The sequence below is a fragment of the Neofelis nebulosa genome, chromosome 11 (genome assembly GCF_028018385.1).
Source record: "Neofelis nebulosa isolate mNeoNeb1 chromosome 11, mNeoNeb1.pri, whole genome shotgun sequence".
Taxonomy (NCBI): domain Eukaryota; kingdom Metazoa; phylum Chordata; class Mammalia; order Carnivora; family Felidae; genus Neofelis; species Neofelis nebulosa.
Window position 1 is genome coordinate 42,968,345 of NC_080792.1, and position 25,836 is coordinate 42,994,180.

The 25,836-nt window shown below is 34.0% G+C and overlaps 1 long non-coding RNA gene across 1 annotated transcript in view; it reads right to left on the bottom strand.

The window, feature by feature from the left end:
* Window positions 1-14,011, bottom strand: part of LOC131489786 (uncharacterized) — a 36,295-nt gene extending 22,284 nt beyond the window's left edge. The window contains exons 1-2 of the long non-coding RNA XR_009250742.1: window positions 13,944-14,011; window positions 11,602-11,683 (exon numbers count right to left, since the gene is read on the bottom strand). This is a non-coding gene — a long non-coding RNA (uncharacterized LOC131489786). The remainder of the gene's footprint in view (window positions 1-11,601; window positions 11,684-13,943) is intronic.
* Between the last annotated feature and the right edge of the window lie 11,825 nt (window positions 14,012-25,836).

Consider the following 25,836-nt stretch of genomic DNA (forward strand, 5'->3'; position numbering starts at 1 on the left):
GATAACAAGTTCCAATTATGTAATATTCTCAGGACCTACATTAGCAGTTTTGAGTATTATTAAGACAGGTGTATATAGTCCTGCAGATTTCTGTAATAAAAACATATCTGAGTGAAGAAAATATTAGTCCGGAAATGCTATGAAAGCTTGTATTGTTAATACGCCCTGAGGATGGCGTTAGAGTTGTTTAGTTGTGCTTATCTAAAGCTTCCCATCTGAAGGCTAATGAAGAGATCTGGACCACTTTTCTGCAATGTCAGTAAAGAGCTTCAATGACTAGAGAGTAATCAGTTTCCAAGGCAGCAATCTCTAGGGACATCTACCCCATTAAGGAAAGGAAAAGTATGGCAAAAATTTATGCCACCAAACAGAAACAAACCAACAAACAACAACAACAACAAATAGGCTGAGCAATTTGACTTCTTAAAGAATTTGCAAGGGAAAAGGTCTTGGATTTAGTGGTGCATTCGCCTAATTAAAATAGTCAGAATTTTTATTTTCTTCTCAATGTAAATCAGTATTGAGAAAAGTATGTCACCTCTGATATTCCCAGGGCAATAAATTTAAATGAATGAATCATTCCACTTATTCAGAAATTTGGAAGAGTGATAGGCACTTGCCAATGGGCTGTAGAATTCCTGGCTCATTAATTTCTAGATGCCAGAGGAGATTGGAGAGGCTGTGAAATGATTTAAATAGAAATAAAAAGAAATAAATCATCTTAGACTAGATGTGCCTATTTATCTTTTTTACCCTCTAATCAAATAATGACTATAATATTACATGTACATAATAGTATAATAACATTAGTGTAGAGTGTTCAATCCTTCTGTTTAATCAAAGTTTATAAAGTCAACATGATTTTGAACTCTACCTGAATTGGAATTTAACTTTCAGGAGAAGCCTTTTAAGATTCTGATATATCATTGAGCAGGCCAAGTCCCTTAAAACTAAAGTGGCTATCTAATTTATCATTTCAACCAGACCACATCTAAAGAAAAGAGAGTTCTGGGGCGCCTGGGTGGCGCAGTCGGTTAAGCGTCCGACTTCAGTCAGGTCACGATCTCGCGGTCCGTGAGTTCGAGCCCCGCGTCAGGCTCTGGGCTGATGGCCCGGAGCCTGGAGCCTGTTTCCGATTCTGTGTCTCCCTCTCTCTCTGCCCCTCCCCCGTTCATGCTCTGTCTCTCTCTGTCCCCAAAATAAATAAAAAACGTTGAAAAAAAAAAAAAATTTTAAGAAAAGAGAGTTCTGGTCAGGATAGGATATATGGTCACTCTAATACTGAAATATTAATAAATATGCATTATATGACTATTGGAAGGAATTGGTCCAATTCTTGAAAATTGTTATTAAAGTATTAGCTAAGCTGCTATAACAAAGCTGACAAAAAGAAAAATAATAATCATACAGAGACAGAAAACAGCAGAGATAATCACTAGAAGAATAGGTGTTAGACACTGGGGGGATTTAGCTGTCTTTTTGAAAAGATTGTTTCTCAAATATGATATGCTGAACAATCAGAATTACATGTAATTCTTGTTAAATTTTATGTTCTTGAGCAGCACACTGTTATTCTGTATTGAGATCTTTGAGGGTGGGAACTAGGAATGGACATTTACTACAAACTCAGGATACTTATAAATAGGTAAGATTGGAGCTATAATCTTTTAATGATTATTTACATATCATGACTTCTTTCAATGTAGCAAAAGACAATTTACTTCTTCAATTGTAAAAAAAAATGCTACTTCTACATAAGTTTTATAATTTTCACTTATACATAAACAAAGTGAAAAAGTTATGTTGAACCATAATATTCTCCTTGTGAACTTCACAGTGTCTTCAACACTGTAATTCTGAAAATGTATATATATGCTAACCAGAGTGGCTTAAAGTGAGATTTCCAATATGATTAGTTGGAAATATAGTGTGGTTTCCTCTTGTACTGATATTAGGCTTCTAAAGTTGTATGAAACAAAAAAATAGCATATGAAAAATTACCCTTTATACAAACTTCCAGTTATAAAATGAATAAAGTCTGAAGACCTAATGTTTAACATGGTAACTATATAAGAATGTACTGAATAATTTAAATTTTCTAAGAGTATTTCAGTGTTCTTATGAAAAAAAATAATAAAAGGAAAACGTAATGAAATAACACGTTACCTTTACTTCTGTGGTCTTTACACTTTTTCCAGTCCCTTAAAAAATAATCCTAGTCCAATCATAGAAAATTGTCAGACAAATCTGAGTTGAGAAACATTTCACAAAACACCTAACTAGTACTCCTCAACTGTCAAAGTCATTAAAAACAAAGAAAGTGTGAGGAATTATCACAGCCAAGAGGACCCTAAGGAGATATAACAACTAAATATAACATGGTATCCTGGATGGGATCTTGGACCAATACAAAGACATTGAGTAAGAACTAAAAGAATCTGAATACCATATTGCTTTAGTTAATACTAATATACTAATATTGATTCTTTAATTGTGACCAAAGTACCATACTAATGTAGCATGTTAACAATAGTAGAAACTGTGTATGGGGTGTAAGGCATATATTAGAACTCTTCTGCACTACCTCCACAAGTTTTCTGTAATGCTGAAACTATTATAAAAACTTTATTAAAAGAAATGATCCTTGACAACTCTTTCTTTTTTTTAAATTTTTTAATTTTTATTTTTGAGAGAGAGATTGAGAGAGTGTGAGTGGGGAGGGCAGAGAGAGGGAGACACAGAAATGAAGCAGGTTCCAGGCTCTGAGCTGTCATCACAGAGCCCAACGTGGGGCTGGGACTCACCAAGCAAACTATGAGATCATGATCTGAGCTGAAGTCGGACGCTTAACCGACTGAGCCACCCAGGTACCCTGACAGCTCTTTCTACAGTGGGACTTGTAATAAAATGGCTGGCATGGGTTTAGAAGGTATGCTTTAGAAACACATTTATTAAAACTTTGGAATTTGGTTTCCTATTGAGATATGCTTTTGCCTGGAAAAAAAAAAAAAGGCACGATGGAACTGAGAACACTGAGAATTGGAAAGACAAAAGTCGCCCTCCTTGTAATCATTCTTAGGCATAAGCTCTCTGAGTAGAACAGCAGGGGTTTTCCCATGGCTATTAAATTAATTTTTCCCTTTGGTTTCTTCATGACAAATAGTACAGTTCTATAATTTAAAGGTATGCACAAGGTGACACCACTGTACTTGGAATCAGAGGAGCAAAATCCTTAAATTCTTTTTTATAAATTTTACTTTTTTATTTGAGAGAGAGAGAGAGAAAGAACATGAGCAGGGGAGAGGGGTAGAGGGGCAGAGGAGGAGGAGGAGGAGAGAGAGAGAGACAGAGAGAGAGACAGAGAGAGAGAGAGACAGAGAGAGAGAGACAGAGAGAGAGAGAGACAGAGAGAGAGAGAGCATGCAGCCTGATTTAGGGCTCGATCCCATGGCCCTGAGATCATGACCTGAGCCCAAATCAAGAGACAGACGCTCAGCCAACTGAGCCACCCAGGTGCCAGGAAATCCCTTAAATTTTAAATATATTGAATTTATTTGTACATATGTTATTACAATTCTTAAAGTGGTGCTTTTGGAGAAAATTTAATGTGTGCATATTGGAATATTTGGAATAGGGTCTGTCATAACATAGATTGGTTGGGAGACTGTTAAGGCAGTTTGGGTATGGAATTGTGAAGATGGTGGCAGTGGGAATGGATAAGATACTGATTTGAGAAAATCATGGAATCAGTGGAGATGGGGAAAGAGGAGAAAAGAACTGGGGTTAGGAACAGGTTTTGAATCTGGTCACTCAGTGAATATTTACTGGCAAACATTTGATAGAGTAAAAAAGTCAACATGAAGTCATAAAGTTAGAAGTACTGTGGTTAGAGGATTGGTCAGATTGGATATTTTCAATAATACAAAGATCTTTGTAGCCTTGTGCTCTTTGTATCCATTCAAATACTTAGTTTCCTAGCTTATCAGTTTATTTAATGAGGATAGTAATTCTTTCCATCTGCCTTATGGGAATGTGAGGATTAATAAGAAAAAAAATTCCTAAAGTCATTTTGAGCTCTTCACTATTTAACATTGCTAGAGAGGGGATTCACTAGAGCATGAATTACACTTTTGCCACGGGAAAAACAGGTTTTCAGTAAAAGCAGGAATGGAAGAATATGCTTCAAAAGATGTATGTTTCCTGTATTATCTGATGATGTTATACATTGTTTTGAAAGTCTCTAATTCATAAATATGCTTGAGAACTTAGTGTATTTCCCTATGGGTTTTTTTTTATCTTTTAAGAATTTATTTATGGACCATCTCCTCTTTAAAACTTTATGACAATAGCAAGCACTATCAACTCTGTCCTTTAATTTCCCTCAAGTATGTTCACTCCCCAAATCCGGTATATATGTCATGAATGTATAATTTACTGATTTATACTATTAGTTGTATTTGTTTATTTGCCTTTCAATGTGATTGTGAAATTCTAACAAGGACTAAGCTTCATAACACTAAGTGGACCCTAAAAATGTTTAATAATCTATATGTGGATATTTAAACATCTAGTAAATGCTGCACATGATTATCATTTTGAGCAACAAAACTGCAACTCATTGGGCAAAAAGTAAGCTAAAATCCACTTTCAGGGAATTGTTACTACCTCAATGAAAAAAACGCAATGTTTTAATAATATTTATTGAAAAATCATTAAATCAGTACACTCTATATATTAACTTTAAAACATAAAGTCTTTAATTTTTTAAATATTATCAATGTTGTTTAATTTTTTTGAAGTGTCAAACCAGTTTAGATATATTTATTATGCAGAACCCTGTATTATTATACATTTTTATGAGTATCTCCTATGTCACTAACGATACTATGTCACACACAGCTGTATAGAAAAAAATAATGCCTTATTTATTATCCATACTCAGTGCACATTTAATGGAAATAAAGCCTAGTTCTTCTGTTTCCAGGAGTGGGGGCCCAAACTAACAACTCATAGATGGTTTGCCCTTGATAGGAAATATGAAAAAAATGTAAATAGAAAATGTAATTCAAACTATTTAGGAGGATGGACTAAATTTACTCTATCAATTGTAGCCTCTAGTAGGTTGTAAAACACGTTGTATATCAGTTTTCTGCATCTGAAACCTAACATCACAGACATCATAAGGAAGAGTACTTTCAAATCCTAAATGCTCCAAAGCTCAGCACAAGATGTACACCTCTATTTGCATCAATATCTTCTTTCTCTGAATATGGCTTTTGGAAGTACTGTACTATTACAGTCATACATTTCTAGCTCCAGAAAAAACAAATTTTTGTGTCTATCACTTGGGAATGAGAAGCAGCAAAAACCTCTGGAAGAAGTTCCAGAAAGAGTTATATGGATGCCAAAGAAATTGTAAATTAGGACAGTATACTCTGAAAATCAGTTGGAAGGCCTTGCCCCAAGTTGTTACTGTAGCAATCATAAATAATGTGTGTGTGTGTGTGTGTGTGTGTGTGTGTGTGTGTGTGTGTATTTTAGAGGCTAAAATCACTAAAATCTATGACTTGGTCATCTTTTCCTTACAAAATATTTCCTGCAGTTTTTGTAGTATTATTGTAGTCAATGCTTTTTATATATTGAATAGTTACTTAAGTTACAGTTTTTAAATTACATTACAGAGGAAAATATCTGAGTAACAAGTAGACTTGTAGGGGGATATATAGAAAAAATGAAGGTTAAAGTTAATATAAAATTATGTTCATTATAGAAAAGAGATATTTGAAATATTTTGAAATATTTTCTGATTTTGAATATTTATGGGAATGAGAATTTGACTAACTGAATATTTAGTTTACTGAGGAACTATTGTTATTTCTTCAGGTGTGATAACCCTATTTGCAGTTCAGTTAATTAAAAGGAGTACTTCTTTAGAAATACATACTGAAATTTTCATGATTAAACAGATAAACTCCCTCATAATATGGGGAGAGGATATGTGGGGACATAAGTGGGACAGAACAGATTTTACTTTGATGTAGATAAAGATTTACTATAGCCTAATTTTATGTATTTTGAAGTTCTCCATTATATAAAAGATCCAAAAAATATATAAAAATAAAGAGAAAACATAATTAAGACATAATTTTATGAATAAAAACTTTTAATATTGCTGATTTTGAATTGTCATTTTAAACTTTCTGAACATTTATAATAGTGCTTTATTAATTCTTTGAGTTTTGTAGATAGATGACTAAATCATCTACAAATGGTATTTTGGCACCTGATTTCCAAAATTAAGCTTTTAAAATGAATTACCTGTCTTGTTTTTGTAGTTCCAGAATTTCCCAAACAGCACTATAGAATAAGGAAACTACATTCCACAGAATACATTTTTGTTACCTGAATGACTGGATGAATTAGTGGAGTGCTAATAGACTTCTATGTCTTATTCCTGGCTTCAGTGATGGTGGTTCAATTATTTGACATTAAGTATAATGATGAGAGGGGTGCCTGAGTGGCTCAGTCGGTTAAACATAGGACTCTCGGTTTCAGCTCAGGTCATGATCTCATGGTCTGTGGGTTTGAACCCCACATAGGGTGGCTCTGCACTGACAGCATGGAACCTGTTTAGATTTTCTCTCTCTCCCTCTGTCTATCTCTCTGCCCTTCCCCCACTCACACACACACACACACACACACACTCTCTCTCTCTCTCTCTCTCTCTCTCTCTCTCTCAAAATAAATAAACTTAAAAATAAATAAAAATTAAAAAAAATTATGAGAACCATGGCATCACAGATGGCATAGTAAAAATACATTTTCTGCCTTACTTGAATCCACCAAATTCAAAATATATATATATATATATATATATATATATATATATATATATATATATGTCAGAATTCCCTTTTCAACTACCAGACAATGATTATTAGACTACACTAAAGTTATACAGGATACCATAGTGAGAGATAATGAGAGCTATCATTAAACACTTTCCCAGGCTTTAAACAGAGAATTTCTTCAAAAGTGGGAAGGTTCAGAAAAACTTGATTAATGAACTTTTACCTAGATTTCTGGGTATCCTGCTTATGGACCAAAAAGAAGAAAAGACTATTGTTTATTCTTGTTCCTTACAGCAGACCAGTAAGGGGATAAGTTTCAGGGAGAAATGTTATCGATGTTCTATCTTTATTTTTTTTTCCAACAATAACCACTTGTCTAAATAGAAACTCAGAAAATTGAATATACTTTACAAAATGTAATTCATATTCCTTACCAATGGAATAAGAAAGTAATGTGATATTTAGAGAGGATCCCTATCTATGGCACTGTTCTTAGACCTAAGAAGGTGAATTCTCTTGAATATTTTATCTATGTATACCCATAGTATATCTCCTATTTCAAAATATTCACTTTAAAAATATCAGTATAGGAATTATATAATTTTATAAAATGTATTATGCTACATTAATAAACAGGATTGATGGAAAATTATTCCTTTGAAGTTTTTTTTTAACCCGCAAAGCAATATGGTGTGTGCTCAGTTGTTATATACAAATATTCAGTCAGTCCTCTTCAGAGACAAAGAAAGAATTAAGTCAAACTTGTCAGTAAAATGTATTAGTTGCTTTAAGAGGAATTTTTAGTTTATGAATGTTTAAATCCTTTCAATTCATGGCAATAAAAAATACATTTTTCTTAGAATATTAGTAAATCCGTAAATTTCGATTGAGTATCGACTTCACCAATTAGTACAAGACCTACATTTTATTATTGTGAGGAAAACTTTACCTCACAATGTAACAGTGTAACAGATGTCATTTCTGGTTTAAAAAATGACTGATTCAGGGCGCCTGGGTGGCTCAGTCGGTTGAGCCTCCGACTTCAGCTCGGGTCACAATCTCGCGGTCCATGAGTTCGAGCCCCGCGTCAGGCTCTGGGCTGATGGCTCAGAGCCCGGAGCCTGCTTCCGATTCTGTGTCTCCCTCTCTCTCTGTGCCTCCCCCATTTGTGCTCTGTCTCTCTCTGTCTCAAAAATAAATAAATGTTAAAAAAAATTTAAAAATAACTGATTCAAGCACTAGTGCAAAAGTCAGAATTGACACACATGTAGTGTGTTTAATAAAATAAATATTTTAGAACTTCTGGAATACTTTTATTTTTGCTTGAATATGCTAAGAAGACAGAATCTAAAATTAAGAGAAAGAAATATACTTAGGTTTTTAACATTGTAGTATTTTTGGAAAAATATAGAATAGATACTTTACCTTTGGTGGAACTTGAAGTGGCTGATACTAGAAGTCTAAACTAGAATATGATTGAAATATTTATATTACATATCTAGCTAGTTACTTTACTGTTGGGTCTTCTCCTTTTGCAAATGCATGTGTTCTAAAACTCAGAAATATTGAATGATGTACTTAGGATAGCTTTAGAGATAATTTTTCTTCAGGATCCTCTGCTTACTGAGTTCTCTAAAGACCCAGAGCTAATCACTGGTACAGTCAGAATTAGAGCTAGGTTGTCTTCATTCTCAGAATAGTACCTTTGTGGACAGTGTCCCTATCTCCTTCTGATAATAGTTCAAACGTTTACTGTGCTTTTATTGTCTTTCTGTGATGCTGGTAGTATAGTAAGAATGCAAAGGAAACTATGTGAAGTGTATGCATGAATTTAGATTTTAAACCTGCACTGGCATAGGGCAATATTTTCTACATTCCCATCAAAATGAACAAAGTTAAAATTATATCATTTTAATGAATCACATTCAGTGTTTAGCAAATTTTAACTTTAAATGGAAACATTTCATTTTAAAGACTTGACAGTGTTCTGAAGTACATTGCATTTTCTCTAAAATTTATTCTAAGGGAAAAATATCATTGAGGTCCTTCAGAGTATAGTCAAATATAGATAGAGATAGAGATAGAGAGAGATAGGGATAGATAGAGACACACACACACACACAAACACACACACACACACACACACACACACACACACACATGTGATAGTGAAGTCATAGCCAAATATCTGTCTCAGAAATAACTCTCAGTGGACAAGTTGCTTAAGAAAACTAATACAGAAGGAGATGACCTGAACTAATCTCTAGAGGTCTAAATTTGTCCAAATGATTTTCTGAGTTAATAATCTGGAGACAAATGTGAACACTGGTAAGCCTGCAGAAAGATGCTTATTGGAATTGGGACAGTTATCTTTACAAGAAAAATCAAATGCCACAATTAAAGGTAACAAAAGGAAAGGAAATAAGAGAATGGATTTGTCTAGAGAATTGTCAATCTGTGTATACATACAAAGAAAGGGCATATGACTAACAGGGTTGGTTTAATGGAAGAGTCATAGAGAAATGTTTTTAGTCTCAGATTCCATTAAAACAAACAAACAAACAAACAAACAAACAAACAAAACAAAGGAATAACCTTGCTCTTTTGGAAAATTGATTCCCTGGACACACTGGAAAAATACAGGCAGACTATTAAAATAAATGTTTTCACATGGATGCAATAGAGAAGAAATTTTTTTCCCAAAATTAACTGCTTCAGTTAAACTACTACCAAGTATTTGAAAGCAATTATGTTACGTAAATGTTTAAACAAATATATTACCATCTTGCATTGTGTATGACAGTTGATCTGTGATTATCTTGACTAATGAAAAATCAAGTCATTTTCAGTGGGTTTTAGCATATATCGTGCATATACTTTGATTAAAGATTCATATTTCGGAATTTACTTATGGTAATATGTAAATCAACTGTAGATATTAGACTTTTTTGATTCTGAGTGGCAGAATATAGCCATTGATATCTATCTATCTATCTATCTATCTATCTATCTAATCACTAGCTTATAGTGTGTATGTGCTTATATGTATATAGATAGCCATAAGCCTTCAAACATATATTTGAATCATAAATTCTTAATTATATAGAGACAGAAGCAACTGAAGACATGTCTGTCTGATGAATTTGGCACTGAGAAGGAAAAGCACATGATTTTCTTATATTTAATGCTGTAATTGTTTTAAGAAGATGAAGATAGGGTTAATTGTTGAAATGCTTATATCCAATTTATTCAGGTTTTATGCCTCTAACTACATTATGATGAGTTATTTACAAATCTCTAACATAGGCGCCAGAAGAGAACCTAAAACCTGTTTGGATGAGATATTGAAATTAACAACATTATATGATTTTTGCCATGGATTATTCTCTCTCTCTTTTTAAACTTACTAAGTGATTACATAGAAGTCTTCCTCTGAACATATCAAAACCACTTAAACAATGTAATCAACTTATTATTATATAAGAATTTTAACATTAAGACGGAATACTGCTTTAACAGCTCTCTATAAGACCATCTGGAAAGAATATCACTAAATGATTTTGAAAACATTTGGAATAAGATGGTAATGATACTCATATTGTTAACAAATCTATAAACACACATTAAAATAGAAATCTTTGGTGGCCTTAATAAAAATGATAACATTTTATAAGTTATGTGTCAATGCTGCAGTTTATATTTGCTAACATTAAAAATAGATTTTATTATGTATAAAATATCATTAAGACATATATTTAAGCATGTGCTCAAAGAGATAAAGTCTTAAAATGAGACAAATTTAGGAAATGGATAAAAAGAAAATGAAATAATGAGGATGCAAAAGATACGGATGAAACTTTAGAAGAAATATTGGCTAACGACATACATAATGGCTAGTTACATGTCCTAGGAGAGACTTTTAATTTAAGTTCAGTTTGACAATGTTCACCTAATAAAATGCTCTAAATTATCATAATATGTTAAAAGTTGATATACTCTACCTAAGTTAGTATAATTTTATGTAGATTTTATGATAGTTTATGTGGGGAATAAGCTTAGGAATTCCCTGGGCTTATACCAATGGATTAACAAGGCATAAAGAAGCACAAAGCCATAGGATGCTCACATCCGAGTTTGGGTAAACAAGATTAGGACCCCAGAATAGGGGGTGCAAAGGCACCCCAGAATAGAGAGGGGGTTCAAAGGAACCCAGCACAGAGAGGGGGTGCAGAGCCCCCAGATTAGAGATGGAGGGACAAAGGGCCTCAGAATAGAGAAGGGTGAAAAGGCACCCAATACAAAGGTATATGAAGAAAGCAAGATTAGGCGTTCAGGGCAGAAGCACCCCCTAATTTAGTACTATAACAGAAAGCTGAATTTAAGGAGGAAAGGACCAAGTTAGGTAAACAGATAAATAGAGCTATAGACCGCTGCTCTGGGGGTGATGCTACCCAGAGCAGAGCTGATTAACAAAAGAAAAGGTGCCTTGTTAACCCTGAGGTTATTTGTTCTATCTGTCTTATCCCTTAGACTAGCTAAAACAAACAGACACGACGCCTCCTGTCTGCCATTAACAACCACCTGCCCATCTGCCAGGCGCCAGGATTTTGTTTTATATTGGCCCAAACCCCAAACATTGTATATCTTCAAAACCCCCTTTTCCCTTATGCCCATGAGTTAATGTTTACGGTTTCTCTGTCTCTTTGTGCACGCCTATCACATTTGTAAGCTTTCTGATCTTAATAAATACCGGCAAGGACGGTTATTCGGGGCTCTTGTATTTTGCAGACATTAGCCATCTCTTGCTTTTCATCCTGTGTCTTGCTCTTTTCCTGGACAAAAGAGAACTTTAGAGTTAGAGTCTACAAAAAGTTTATATATAAAGATTTATTTCAGATCTATTTCTACATAGTTATTAAATCGTATAACTTCTATTTTCAGAAATACACTGTAACTACACTAATTCTAAAAAATATTAACTTGTGAAAATGAAATAAATATTTAATTAAAACATGGTAACATGTGCATTTTCTCTCCTCTATGATTTTGAATATTTGTTTTATGGTTACAAGTAAAGGGTTATTGGTGTAAAGGGAATGTTAAAAGTAACAAGGATGTCTACACATAGAATAATCTGGGAATACATTGTTCCAAGAAACTAGAAGTTACTTTCTTATACTGTCTCTCACTTCAATAAAAAGAATATTAAAGATATATATCAAAATGCACTTTCTTTATGCTGCCTTAAAGGCAATATAGGTACACTATGACTTAGAAGGCCTCCATCCAATGTTCAATTTCTATATTCAGAGACCTTTTTTTCAGACACATTTTAGCTTATATTTTGTTACATTAAAACATAATGTCTTGCATAAACAAGTAGAATACAGCCCTTATTTTTAAAGTGAATATTCAAAACAGAAAAAAAGCATACACATTTATATCAAAGTTAACTTTTTAACAAATGAGAAAATCTAAAGATGTACACTTTTATTTCTTGTTTTTATTAAGATGAGCTTTCTGATTACTTTGCTTTGTAATATATTTAGGACATTTTTTGTTCTAATGCAAAATATTTTTTAAATATACATGTAAATTATATTTAATTTTCATATCAAAATTAAATTAATATCAATGACTATTGATTGGGTGAAATAATGTCTTCAAATAGCACTTGGCATTAAGTATAGTATTCCTCAACATCACTCTTCCAAGTGACTATGTACTTTTGAAAAAATATGAGCCTAATAAATGGTGATAAAGTTTCTTTCTAAACTTGTAGCTGAATATGCTGCATTTATTTTTTCCCACTAGAAGTTATAGCTTTAGGAATTTGTCACTTTCAGAATGATGGCCAAAATAGGCCACATTTTATCATAAAAAATAATTTAAGGCCTTATATTTTCAATACTTTGAGTTGTTGTTCTGTATTTACATTTTTATTTGAAAGAAAAGATACAATGACTCTACATTTGTATAAAGGCATAGGGAAGAGTGAATATAACATAAAAATAAATACATTGATATGGTGAAAACAACAAGAAAACATTGGATAGGATGGTAACGGGGTAAAGCAGAGGGCAAATGGTTAGCTTAGTTGACAGAAATATGTTTGTTTATATTGTATAGGAAGTGGTTGAAGCAGAGAAGCTTTGTGGTATGGTTTGGGAATTTTAGGTTTTATGTTAGGTAATATGCACACTCACTTCAGTGTCCTTAGCAATATGAAAATCGTGCTTAAGGGAGTATTAATCACAACTTCACAAAAATTAATGGGAGAAGTTATGAGAATGGAATCTTGGTGGAGGTTCTGAGGCAACCTGCTAATAATCGCCTGTAAACTATTCAGACTCTTGAGTGAAAGTTAAAGGTGGAGCTTAAATGAAACTTTGTTAAGGTTGGCATAATATACTAGCAATTAAAAATAGCAAGTCACATGAGAAGTCTTTTTGTGTCTACGTCGAGTGAATCTGTTAATCTGCCACCTTCTCAGTATGACTTTCTACTATAGGAATTAGGACTTAAGGATTTCTGGTAGTAAGGTATTCTCTTTGACCTATTAATTATTTAGTAGTGTATTATTTAGTTGCCTAAATTCTCAACACATTTATTTAGACTGTACCTTGTTTTAACCAGGTTAGTGGCAAAAAAATAATAATAAATAAAAACTTTTGCAAGACTTGAGAGACACAACATCTCTGTGACTTCACTGTTATTTGCTTTTACTTGTGTCATTAGTATCATCGACCCATTTTCTCTGCAAGTATCTTTGCTAGTCATCTTTCCAATTGATAAGTGTTAGTTTAACTAAAATTATATCATTTAATCTAAAAATTCATCCAACAGGGAGCATAGAAGGGAAAATAGGTCCTAGTATGCTAACGGTATACCAGTGAATGAGGACCTCAATAAAATCCCACTGTGTTTGGAACCCTTACTCTTCTCAGGTTATGTCTCATATTATGTATGATGCATGGTTACAAGTATGAGTGTGAGAACCAGTGACAGTCTGCATATTAGCCACTAGTAAGATGTAATGTCCTCCAACATTTACAGTGAAAAGAAATTGAAATATCTGTGCTAATAACTTACTTTTGCTGCTCAAAGGATGACACATCTATCTTCCGAAAACAGATTCTGAGAAGGAGAAAAACATGAGAGAAATATAACAGTTATTTTCTTGAGATGAACACCTATGTAAAGAAAGGGAAAGAGTCAGGATCAGTCATAGGGAGAATGGGTGTAATGTTACCTTATACAAGGTTTCTGCTGACCTGAAAGTGAACTCTCAAACATGTTTTTCCTCTCAGTATTGTCCTGAATTATGGCAAAGGACTTAGGCCTTCCTGGGATGCCCCAGGAACATCACTTGACCTTTGGTGAGATTATCTTCAGCAGTGACAATTCATAAAGAACTCTCACAGTCTAAGGCTTTTTGCCAGCAGCTGGGGTCTGAGAGGGGATCTGGACAGCATATCATAGTATTCACTACAGCATTCCATTTATGGTACTTTTAAAAATGATTATGAAATGTAATTACATTATGGCAACAAATGATCTAAGCACAGAGTTTCAGATATATATTTGGTATTTGCCTAATCAATGTAGCCATGCAGTTGAAACTTCAACAACAAATTCATTTACTCAAAGATTATCACAAATCTGATTTGTGTCAATCATTTGCCTGAGGATGCAAACATCAGTAAATCAAAACTGGTAGAGTAACACTGGCATGCAAATGCATAGTTGTAATAAAGTATCATAGGTACTTCGAAAGAAGCATGTATTAAGTTCAGGGGAGGCAAAGACATTAAGTGTTCTATTTTATGTAGGAGATAAAAGTAAATAGGGAATCTGGTAAAGTTTCATACCAGGAATAACCTTTGAACTGATTACTAAAAGAGCTGGAGAGGTTGTCTGAGCAGATGATGGAGTAAAACAAACAAACAAACAAAAAAAAACCAAAAAACAGAGTATTCGTTATAGACAGAGAGCAGAATGAATTTGGTTGATAGGCATTGGGCAGCATGGTGCATGAGAACAACACATAGGCTGGGAAGTGCAGTCAAGCATTAGGTCCTGGAGAGGCTGAATTCTTTTGTCAGGAGTCAGAACTTTTACCCATGAGAAATCAGAGTCATTAAAGGGTTTTACACAGGGATAAATATGACAATATTTAAATTTTAGAAACGTCATTCCTGAAACTATGCAAAGAATGAAAGAGGAAACTAGTTAATGGAATGTTACAATAGTGAAGAAATTATATAAGTAGTAAATACAGTGATAAAAAGATAATTTAAAAATTAAAAAGAAAATATTGAAGAACTATGTCCAAAACAAAAATTTAAATTTGTATCTGCATATTATTTTTTCTATCAAAGAACACTGTACATTTTCCATGCATTCAATTCTATCTCAGTGAGATTTTGGAATTTACTTAATAAACTTATGATTTCCTTTGCATTAAGACAATGCCAAGAGAGCACACCTGGATCACCTGCTTTCTTTATTTCCTGACAGTAATCTGCTGGGACGTAGATTGCAAACCAGCTGCTCATTTTTTTTTTTATGAAAGATGATGTCATGATGATCATTATTTGGCACATTTTTATATTTATTTATTTTTAAAATATGTTGTAAAGTAAGCTAACATACAGTGTATATACAGTGTGCTCTTGGCTTTGGGAGTAGATTCTATGATTCATTGCTGAGTAGTCTACCTGAAAATTCTCAAGATGTCCTATTATGCTTTTTTTTTCAGTCCTTTAATGAATTAATTATATCATTGACTATATATATATATATATATATATATATATATATATATATATAGTGAAGTTAGCTAACATGCAGTGTAATCTTGGCTTCAAAATTGGATTCCTGTGATTCATCACTTACATACAACACCCAGTGCTCATCCCAACAAGGGCCCTCCTCAATGCCCATCACTCGTTTTTCCCCACCCCTGTCAACCGTCAGTTTGTTGTCTGTATTTAAGAGTCTCTTATGGTTTACTTCCCTCTCTGTTTGAAACCATTTTTCCCCTTGCCTTCCCCCTATGGTTTTCTGTTAAATTTGTCAAGATCCACATATGAATGAAAACATATGATATCTGTCTTTCTCTGACTGACTTATTTCACTTAGCATAATAACCTCCAGTTCCATCCACATTATGGCTAATGGCAAGATTTCATTATTTCTCATGGTAAAGTAGTATTCCATTGTATATATAACCACATCTTCTTTATCCATTCATCAGTTGATGGACATTTGGACTCTTTCCATAACTTGGCTATTGTTGATAACACTGCTATAAACATTGGGGTACATGTGCCCCTATGAATTACCACTCCTATATCCTTTGGATATATTCATAGTAGTGCTATTGCTGCGTTGTATCGTAATTCTACCTTTAATTTTTTGAGGAATCTCCACACTGTTTTCCAGAGTGGCTGCACCAGTTTGCATTCCCACCAACAGTGCAAGAGGGTTCCCCTTTCTCCACATCCTCACCAACATCTGTTGTTTCCTGAGTTGTTAATTTTAGCCACTCCGACAGATGTGAGGTTATATCTCAGTGTGGTTTTGATTTGTATTTCCCTGATGATGAGCAATGCTGGGTATCTTTTCATGTGTCTGTTAGCCATCTGATGTCTTCTTTGGAAAAGTGTCTATTCATGTCTTCTGCCCATTTCTTCACTGGATTATTTGTTTTTCAGGTGTTGACTCTGGTAAATTCTTAATAGATTTTGGATACTAGCCCTTTATCCGATATGTCATTTGCAAATATCTTCTCCCATTCCGTCTGTTGATATTTAGTTTTGCTGATCGTTTCCTTCACTTTTTATCTTGATGAGGTCCCAGTAGTTCATTTGCGCTTTTGTTTCCCTTACCTTTGGAGATGTGCATATTTAAAAAATTTATGTAGATATTAGATTGCTCCTCAGGTTACGTTTCCATAAACAAAACTTTTGTCTTTATTGAGTAATTAAAAGATTTTGCAAAACTTGTGTCCATGAAATTTGTATGAATTTCATCACAACCAACTGTAGTATTACTACTGCAACATTGATGCTTGCTGCTTTGATTTAAACTGCTTCTGCTTCTTAATTGATATAAACTTTTTTATCTAGATTATTACATGATTTGAATTCAATAAGTCAAAACCATAAATCAAGATTGATCTTTTTTCTATAGATCCTCTAATGTATTTTGTGAGCTACTGGTTTAACTTTCTTTGGCAAAGCTGGAGCAGGATCCATAACTTTCTCCATAACTCTTATACACTTAACATATGTTCTCTTGTATTTTTTTGCCTTAAATTTGTGTCCAGTATAACCATCAGGACTCCAAACTTCACTTTACTAAAAGATAGATCCGTTCTCCAGTTGGGTATCTTCAAGTCTTAGAAGCTGCAGTGAAGGATGGGAATGACTTCTTCCATTTCCCTTACTCAACTCCTAGCCCATTACCTAGCTCCTGTTCTGACCTCTTCACTGTCATACTTATGGGGGAGGTAACATTAAAGAAAACAAAAATGAAACAGTCTTTTTGCTAGTGATGTTTATGATCTGGTGTTAATATATAAAACTAATTCTCTCTTAGGGAACTTTGATTTTTTTTCCTGTAAATATTCTTGTTAGTATCTTGCATATACATACAATTCCCCAGATCAAAATATGTCTTCTCCAGGTGGCCCTGTTATTCCCTGAGAATCTACTATTCCTTGGAAATCAGTGATTTTTCCCATTTTTTAAATTCTCAGATGGTTCTCTTAGAAATATTCCCTCTCAAGATGGCTCCAGATGATGTCACCCCTTTAATCAGGTGCCTTTGTCCCTAATGTTTTCCTATTGCATTACCTCCCCACATTCTCTCCTTTGCATCTTAGTCCAATTTAGCCGTAGCCTCTCATGGCATCTTTATGACCCCCAAAGTAAAACTCTCTGAGTACTTGACCCCCTTGAAGGATCTATCCCTGGCTTATGGTTAGAAGAAACAGTCTCCTCCTGCCTCTTCCAGGGAGATAAGGGGAACAGACACAATGTACTGACAAATCCTTGCAAAAGAATCTTTTTGCTTGATTCTTCCTTGTTCCTTAAAACCAGGAGGTAGGACTCCCATAATGTCATACAACTTCTTGGACGGTCTCGTAGAACATCTGTATAGGTAGCCTAGCATCTTACTTATGCTATGGGGGTATTTACCTATTGTATCTCTCTTAGATCTGGAGTTTCTGGAGAAACTTTGAGAAAGTGAATGATGATGAAAATCCTATTACACTTGATTTTGTTTTTCTTTATTAAATCTCTTTCATCTGGTTTGACTTACCTGCATTTTTATCTGAAAATTTTTTTTCCTATAAAGTGTTAATTGCATTATATATTTTTTCATGGCATGGCTATTTGGTTTCATCAGGGACTTATAAGTGGATATATTCTATTCATGTTTAGAAGTTGTCACTAATTTTTTTCAGCTCACTTAGTAGGATTCACTGAAAGAATAATTCATTACTGTTTATTTCAATTTATTCTAGAATATAGCTTTATAATTCTCTGAAAAAGAAATGCTGAAGTCATGTAGTGGTTGGCTCATGCACCTTTAGAGCAAATAATCTAATAGTTCTATACTTAAATCCATCTAGAAATCAAGAACTAAAACATCTATGACACAGTATTCTTGGATATATGTCTTCTGTATATTTAAAAATACATAGAGTGGGTATTACTGTAATAGGAAAAAATTGGTGTACAAAGATTAACTGCTTATTTCTTTATAATTACATACTACCTAGGTCTTGAATCTCATTTTTATTAAAAAGGAAAACCAATCTTGACAATTCCAAGTGAAATCAGTAATCCCAATTTTTGTTAGTTTTTCTTGGCATAAGGAGTTCAAGATCATCACCCTTACTATTCTTTTCCCTCTAAATAAGACTTACCCTTGAGTAACTGATGGGGAGACATGAAAGTCAGAGGGTCTTGAAAAAAGCTATGTTGTTATGACAGACATGAAAATGCAACACTCAGATCCCTCCTCAGGAAAGGACTTACTGCCTACCTGCAGAGAAGGTAGTTAGCCACGAGCCTCAATCTTTAGCTCAGATTTTGAGCCAAAGTCACACTGTTTACACGGTGGACCCTAGTAAGAAAGACAGTGGTATCCAGGGATATAATATCCAATAATAAAAAGCCAATAACAGCTAGGTGGCCATCCAAAGATCTAGTCATTTCTATACAACATTGATCTAATTGTCTATATTTGCTCTGAAGATCCCTGTTGGATTGATGGAGAGTTTGTTAAATCATCTCCATTAAAGGCTGCCCCTTCTCAATCTTGTTTCATCTCTTTCTCTTTTACTAGTGTTATCCCCCAATAAATACTTGTGCTCCTAAGTATATCACAGTGTTGGCTTCCCTGACTATTCAAAATTATCACACCTCATGTATATAAGGAGGACTTCTGTTTCTTCTCAGATGTTATTGTTCCCATGTCCAAATTTGCTACTAATGAGATTCACTGATTATTTTCCTTTGTTGTTTGTTCCTTGGTCGTTTTCTTGATTTCATTCTTGCTGAAGGTGCTTTGATCCTTCTGGAGGTCATGATCCTCAAAGAGATAGCTGCCAACTTCTTAATTTGACCTAGAAGTCTCACCAATCCCACATGTCCACTATTTCTTCTTCTTTGCTCCTTACGGGCAGTGAGAGAAACTTTTGTGTATAGAAAATTCAAAGGAGGGATAACTTGATAACTCTTCTTAAATATGAATTGGCACAATGTCTCCTATAGAGTTACTGATTTTTTAAAAATTTCAATGTCATTAATAATGGCTTATCTTCACCAAAATAGTTGTTTTCCCTGGCTTAAACAAGAAAAGAAAGCAAAGGTTTTCTCAGATCTGGTTCACTCCACTTGGTGTTTCTTTCCCTGATACCTGAGACTAGAGCAAGAGGTGTTTCTCAGATGCTTCCTACTCATGGTACTTTGCTTCTCCTTTTCCAACCATCATTTTTAATGAGAAGTGTCAGTACACATTTTGTTCAGTGTATGGTTTAAGGTATATATAGTTCAAGGGCTTTCACCTTTAATATTCAAAGGAAATCCTTAGTGGAAGGAAGGAAGAGATGGTAGGGTAAAGAAGGAAAGGAGGGAAGGAAGGAAGATAAGAGAGACACAGATGGAGGCAGAGGTAGAGAGAAAGAAAGAAAGGGATTCAAAGGCATAGAGCTCTTAAAAAGTTAATATTAAGTTTACTTTAAAAACATAAAATAGGGCCATCTGTGTGACTTAGTTAAGCGTCCATCTCTTGATTTTGGCTCAGGTCATGATCTCACAGTCATGAGATTGGGCTCCGTGTTGAGCACAGGGCTTGCTTAAGAATCTCTCTCTGTCTCTGTCTCTCTCTCTTTCTCTTTCTCTTTCTCTCCCTCTGCCCCTCCCTCCAGCTCATACCCTCTCTCCGGTTCTCTCAGAAATAAGTAAATAAAAAATAAAATAAATGTATGGGGCACCTGGGTGGTTCAGTTGGTTGAGTGTCCGACTTTGGCTCATGTCATAATCTCACAGTTTGTGCATTTGACCTCCACATTGGGCTCTGTGCTGACAGCTCAGAGCCTGGAACCTGCTTGGAGCCTGGTTCAGAGTCTGTGTCTCCCTCTCTCTCTGCCCCTCCCTGGCTCACACTCTGTCTCTGCCTCTCTCTCTCTCTCAAAACTAAATAAACCTTAAAAAAAAAAAAAAAAAAAAACTAAATTTGACTCTATTTCAAATGTATCAGTTTTGGGGCGCCTGGTTGGCTCAGTTGGTTGAGGCGTCTGATTTCAGCTCAGGTCATGATCTTGTGGTCCCTAAGTTCCAGCCCCGGGTGGGGCTTTGTGCTGACAGCTCAGAACCTGGAGCCTCATTCAGATTCTGTGTCTCCCTCTCTCTTCCCCTCTCTGGTGCACACTCTCTCTCTTTCTCAAAAATAAATAAACATAAAAATTTTTTTTCCAAATGTATCAGTTTTTAACCACAGGGTAGTAGGTATTGAAAACTATCACTTCTTAAAAATATTTAATGTTTATTCATTTTTAAGAGGCAGATAGAGATATAGAGCATGAGTAGGAAGGGGCAGATTGAGAGGGAGACACAGGATCTTAAGGTGGCTCCAGGCTCTGAGCTGTCAGCACAAAGTCCTATGCAGGGCTTGAACCCACAAACTGCAAGATCATGACCTGAGCTGAAGTTTGGACACTTAACTGACTTAGGTACCCTGAAAATCATCACTTCTTACAGGAGTGCTGATTTTAGGCGCACACATATCCCAATGTTTATAGCAACACTATCAACAATAGCCAAATTATGGAAAGAGCCCAAATGTCCATCAACTGATGAATGGATAAAGAAGATGTGGTGTGTGTGTGTGTGTGTGTGTGTGTGTGTGTGTGTGTATACATATTCACCATGGAATACTACTTGGCAATGAGAAAGAATGAAATCTGGCCATTTGTAGCTACGTAGATGGAACTGGAGAGTATTATGCTAAGTAAAATGCCAGGCAGAGAAAGACAGATACCATATCTTTTCACTCATATGTGGATCCTGAGAAACTTATCAGAAGACCGTGGGAGAGGGAAAGAAAAAAAAAGTTACAAAAAGAGATAGAGGCAAATTATAAGACACTCTTAAATACAGAGAACAAACTGAGGTTGACAGGAGGGGGGCGGGGGGCAGGGAAAATGAGTGATGGGCATTGAGGAGGGCCCTTGTTAGGATGAGCACTGGCTGTTGTATGTAAGTGATGAAGCATGGAATCTACTCCTGAAGCCAAGAGCACACTGTATACACTGTACATGAGTTAACTTGACAATAAAATAAAAAGAAAGAAAGAAAAGAAAAAAAAAGAAAGAAAATTGTCACTTCTGCTGAAATGTAGGATAATGGATACAATGGTGAGAGCAGGGCAGAGAAAACCTGCCTCAGCTTATTCAGAACTTCCTAGTACTTTTCTCCTCCTAAAAAGTCCTTGGGCCTTTTAGGTGAAATTGCTTGTACAGTTCATTATTTTGATGAGTATATTTGCCTGCACTCTGTGTTGCTTAAAATACTCATAATAGCCTGTCCTGTTTCCTTACACATCCATGAATCTCACATGAGAATACAGACTGAACATTTCATGAATGAGGGTAAGCCTTAATATTTTAAAAAAGCAAAATAAGAAAATACCACTATTAATTTTGTTGCTGTATTTTTCAATTAAAGAGTTTAACACAGTTTTATGTGGGTGAGGAAGAAGAAAGAAAGAAAGAAAGAAAGAAAGAAAGAAAGAAAGAAAGAAAGAAAGAAAAGGAAAAAATGCAGAATAAGGAAACTGTCTTTAAAGCCAGTAAGAAATTTAGGCTGGGGATGGGATTGAGAGGTACTTTTACAGACATAAACTCAAGAGAGTAAAAATACTTGATTTCTTGCTATCTGTAATTACATTTCAATATTTATCTCCTAATAATTTCACTTAGCTGTTAAACCCACATTTCTACTAATGGTTCTAAAATTGAATTTTGCCAATTAATGGTCAACTTACTCATCCCAGCCCTTTTTCTTAGTGTTGTTTTTAAGGAAAAAATAATTCAATTAAAGAATTTTATTCTCCTTTTTGTTTTCTTCCTAAGTGATAACTAAATTCTTGAGTGTTTAATATGAGTTGGGCATCAGGATAAAGAATCATCAATTTCTTGAATTTTATCTCCGTTTATTCTGGTGTCAACTAATGATGTAATGTTTTATTGTCATTTTGTTTTTCCCTATTGCTCTTTTCTGATCTCTGAACATTAGTTAACTGATAACAGAACTGAAAACCATCAATATTCTATGTTGGTAACCAGAAGCACAATGAAATTATTCTTTTCTACAGCATCAATAGCCTACTATTTTCTTAAGCCTCTGTTTATCTCCTAACTTTTGCTAAGGACTTTTCCTATCAACCCAGCAAGAAATATTTTATTCCTTAAACACATGATCCTAATTTTATTTTTATCAGCAGTCTGATATATTACTTTTAATTTTGATTATTTATATCCTTAAAATTTTTCTTGTAGATTTTAAGTATTTGGTATATAGGATCATTTATTAAACAAACTTATTTCACTTTAATACCTGTCTGTGTTATTTAAAACCCTGTATATTTAATACATGCCTATATATTATCACTCACTAAATGTGATTTAATAAATTTATGGCTCAAATGATGGAGGCCATGTTTCATAGGACATGAAAATATATCCTAGGTAGAAATTAATCTCTGCAGAGGAACTTGAAGTCTTTAAGATTAAGAGTTTTGTTTTATTAATGATCACTGTAATACTGAGTAAAAGTTATGTTAATACTAGGATTTAGATCTGTTTAACTATGTCCACCAAAAGTAAAACTATTATCTGTGTTTAATAGACTGATCAATAAAAGCAGCTACTTATTAACAAATTAATACATTAATCTTTATTAAATAATCAATAATTAGTTTTAAGAAAAAGTATATACAATCTATAAGTAAGGCAATAAATAAATAAATAACCCTACAATGTCATACTAGAACATTTCCTAATAAAGCCATATCAGAATTATCCATTTAGAAAAATATACCTACATAGTATTTACTACCCTTTAGCCTTTATAAAGTTAGATGTTGCATTATGCAAATTAAAAAGACCCAAAAGAATTTTTTCACTAGTATTAGACAAAATAACCCCAAAGTTTATGTCTTATTATCCTATAGTACATTACTCTGTTTTAGATTTAACTGGGCAATTTCATTGCAGGATCCATATATATCTATATCTTTAACCAGATCTATACCTAAATCAAAAGAGTTTTTATACTCTTTTTGATCAGCTATTTCATCTTCCTGTTCTCTTATTAATAAGTTAAAGTTTTTTTTATTTGTTTTCACTGTATATGTGTGAAAATTGTGTGTTTAACATTTTTCAAGGTATGGCACTGGACATCAATAAAAATAATTGAACTAGTTTGTGTTTATAACATTTTCATTTTGCAAGATTGTATCATTACATTTAAATGAATAAAAAATATGCTTTGGTCTATTTTAAAAACACAAGGAAATAAAGTTTTATTACCCCTCAATAATGTCCCCATATATAATGCCCCAAAAGAATCACATTAACTTCCTTTTTTACAGTCAATCTGCATGGCATTACACATATAATATTCTGATATTGAGCCTTTTACTGGAAAGAGAACAGACTTTCAACATAATTCAGGTTAGAAAAAAATTCATCCTTTCTGAATCTGGGTGCATTTTTACTTACATTTAAAAGTATTCTGGATTCTTCAAATAAGGATCTAAGGAAAAAATGTTGAAAATAAATTATTAATTAATTTAAAAGTACTAAATGATCTCATACATGGAAACTAAAGTTAGTATAAATTCTTTGTACATTTATCTTGACCCCAATAAATATCATCATTGCTTTATTAATAAAAAGAGAAGGAAACAGAATTGTATTTATTAATAATGCTCAGTGCTGTTTGTGGGTGGTATACAAATTGCAATCTGTTTGAAAGCATTTCTCTCAGAGCTACATAGACCAGAATTTGTTCTATGTGAGTGCTTTTAACAGAAAAGGCCACTAGCATAGATAAATCCCTTTGTATTCCAAAATAACCTGGTGTTTAAGTATGCTTAAGTATGTTAAGTATGCATGGTGTTTAAGTATGTTAAGTTTAAATCAAATGATAAAGGATGTTTATTTGTACACATTTAACAGGTTGCTAAATTAGCAGGGCAGCTTTATATTTCTAAAAACATTATGCTTTATTGAAATAATTCACATTTATCTTTCTCTTTCCTATTCTGGTATTCTATATAGTCAGTCCTTTCACATTGGCACCAGAGGGTGGCGGAAGGGAGAGAGAAAAGAGTGGAGAAAGCGATGGTTTTACTAACCTTCAATAATAGGTACCAATAGAGTTAGATGGTAACTATACATCATAATCATTCTGAATATAACATGTGGTTTACCTGTTTCAAAAGAATTCTTGACACATTTTACGGTGCAATTAGTAAGTTTATTTAGGTAGCACGGAGACAGGACCCGTGGACAGAAAGAGCTGCACTTTTTATTGTATGAGTCTGGTGGTTATATATGCTTAGTGCTCAAGGAGGAGAGGACTTTCAGGGAGTACTAGGTCATAAATGTCTTTGAATTTCTACTCGTAAAACTATTTTCACCAAGATTTCTCTGGTGTTTGTCATTCGGTTCGATACTATATATCACTGAAATTTACAGGCAATCATGAGACCCTTTAAGAATGTGCAACCAGCGGGTATTTGATCCTTATCGAAAACTATGTAGGCTGTAGGTCAGCCTTCTGAGTTAAAGGTGAACATTTTTCTACTTCTATCCCTCATCAGTAATACCTAAACCTAAGTTTTACTATGATACATGCACCAATTAGGAAGATGAAATAGAGCCAGTAATGGAGTAGGTTTGTAAATCTGAATACGTGAAGAGTGTGAAGTCAATGAGGATAAGAGAGGCACTTGTCTAGAGGAGAAAGTGGTGGTGGTAATTAGTGTGAAATGTTCCAGGTAGGCTAGAAAATTGAAGGCTGAGAGAAGCCCCATTTTTAATTTTCCCTTTTAGTTTCAAAGACATAACTAGCTTGTAGAGGTGGCTTAGAAACTGCCAAAGCATTCACACACATTTCTACGGATCAGTGTCATGAGATCCATTCTGTGTTGATAAAAGCAAGTTGAGAATATGGCAGAATTGATAGGGATATTTTGTTGATCTAGTCAACTGCTACATAATCTTTGATTACATCTAGTCCTTTTCTTTTCTTTTCTTTTCTTTTCTTTTCTTTTCTTTTCTTTTCTTTTCTTTTCTTTTCTTTTCTTTTCCTTTCCTTTCCTTTCCCTTTCTTTTCTTTTTTTTTTCACTTAGTCCATTTTATAGACTGGGTTAGAGATTAGTTACAGGCTAGGAATA